This window comes from Trichechus manatus, unplaced genomic scaffold, assembly GCF_000243295.1.
Source record: "Trichechus manatus latirostris isolate Lorelei unplaced genomic scaffold, TriManLat1.0 scaffold00013, whole genome shotgun sequence".
Classification (NCBI taxonomy): Eukaryota; Metazoa; Chordata; class Mammalia; order Sirenia; family Trichechidae; genus Trichechus; species Trichechus manatus.
The window spans coordinates 24,000,478-24,002,483 of NW_004443949.1; the positions used below are offsets into that span (position 1 = coordinate 24,000,478).

The 2,006-nt window shown below is 45.0% G+C and overlaps 1 pseudogene; it reads left to right on the forward strand.

Moving 5' to 3' along the window:
• Positions 1 to 263: 263 nt before the first annotated feature.
• On the forward strand, positions 264 to 1,008 carry LOC101358557 (tropomyosin alpha-3 chain pseudogene; annotated as a pseudogene).
• The last annotated feature ends 998 nt before the right edge of the window (positions 1,009 to 2,006 follow it).

Below are 2,006 nucleotides of genomic sequence, written 5' to 3' on the forward strand. Positions count from 1 at the left end.
TTCAATCCATAACATCTCAGGGTATAATAAAAATCTATTCTGGGTCATAGATCTTTAAAAGCTTTGCCACACAATAACCTGCTTTAAAAATGCTCTTGGAAGATGTAACGAAATAAGAAGGGTAATAGCTGTTGCAAGTTGTTATAAAAGATTTTGGAAATGAGGATAACAAAATACCATCTGTTATGGATTGAATTGTGTTGCCCAAAAATATGTGTTGAAATCTGAATGCCTATACCTGTAAATATGAGCCTGTTTGGACCATGGCGGGGATCACCACCATCAAAGCGGTGTAGCGCAGGATCCAGGTTCTGCAGCAACAGATGGATGATTCCGAGAAGAGGGCCAAGCGCCTCCAGCGGGAAGTCGAGGGGGAAAGGCGGGCCCGGGAGCAGGCTGAGGCTGAGGTGGCGTTCGTGAACCGCTGGATCCAGCTGGTTGCAGCGGAGCTGGACTGCGCTGAGGAGCGCCTGGCCACTGCCCTGCAAAAGCTGGACGAGGCGGAAAAAGCTGCTGATGAGAGCGAGAGAGGGAAGAAGGTTATTGAAAACCGGGCCTTAAAAGATGAAGAAAAGATGGAACTAAAGGAAATCCAACTCGAAGAAGCTAACCACATTGCAGAAGAGGCAGACAGGAAATACGAGGAGGTGGCTCGTAAGTTGGTGATTATTGAAGGGGGCTTGGAACGCACAGACGAGCGAGCTGAGCTGGCAGAGTCCCGTTGCCGAGAGATGGATGAGCAGATCAGACTGATGGACCAGAACCTAAGTGTCTGAGTGCTGCTGAAGAAAAGTACTCTCAAAAAGAAGACAAATATGAGGAAGAGATAAAGATTCTTACTGATAATCTCAAGGAGGCAGAGATCCATGCTGAGCTGCTGAGAGATCAGTAGCCAAACTGAAAAAGGCAGTTGGCGATTTGGAAGATAAACTGAAATGCACCAAAGAGGTGCACTTCTGTACACAAAGGATGCCGGACCAGACTCTGCTTGACCTGAACGAGATGTAGAGCACCTCAGTCCCGCCCTGCTGCTGCTCCTCCGTTTGACCCCAAATTCGCATGAGACCAGCCTGCCTGAAGCTGACCTTTAAACTGAGGGCTGGTCTTTAACTGGAAGGCTGCTTTCTCCTCTCTCTGTCCACCCTTCCCCCAACCACATCTTTTTTTTTTTTCTGCCAAACTCTCTCTGCCTCTCCCCAGAGATTCCGACTGGGCTAGACGCTGAGCGCCTTTGGGAACAAGATTTAAGGGAAGGAGCACAGTGCAAGTGTCTTTAAAGCATGTTGTGATGTACTCGTTTTGTAATTAACTTTTTTGTTGTTGTAGCAACCATTTGTAAAACATTCCAAATACCTCCACAGCTCTGAAACAGCAATCTAATCCCTTTCTTACTTTTGAAAGTTAACTTTTCAGCTTAATGTGTATTGCCCTCTTCACAGAGGAGGGAAAGAAGTATGGGCCTTGCTTACTGAAAGTCGGACATAGCAAAGGGAAAGGCTCCACTACGAGAACCCTCACTGCTCTGTACAAAGCAACTGCCGAACCAGAAAGGTGATTCCAGAAGTTTAGTCAAAAAAAAAATTGAAAGTGCTATTCAGGTTTTCAGCTTTAAGGTATCTTGGAGCAAGGTGGTTTTTACTTTATTTTTATTTTTTTTCATCAGAAGTGACCAAACAAGCTAATATGATGAGACTTCTGTCTGAGACCAAATCGTTGTCCCATCCTTCCTCTACCCCCTTCCCAACTGCTCACAGAACGGCTCATGTGCCCCTATGTTGGAGTGACCACTAATTTGCTCTCCTGCCTCCTGTTTACAAAGACCAAAAACAAAATTATGTTTTTGCCACTGATTTAGCCATATGAAATCATCTCGTCACCGTATTCTGGATCTGAAGCTGCTGTCTCTCAAAGTGCCATCTCGAAGTGCTTTGCATGAGACAGTGCTGACGAAATCTTGAATATCTTATGTACAAAACTTTTTTGAAATTTTCTATTATTTTAAAACT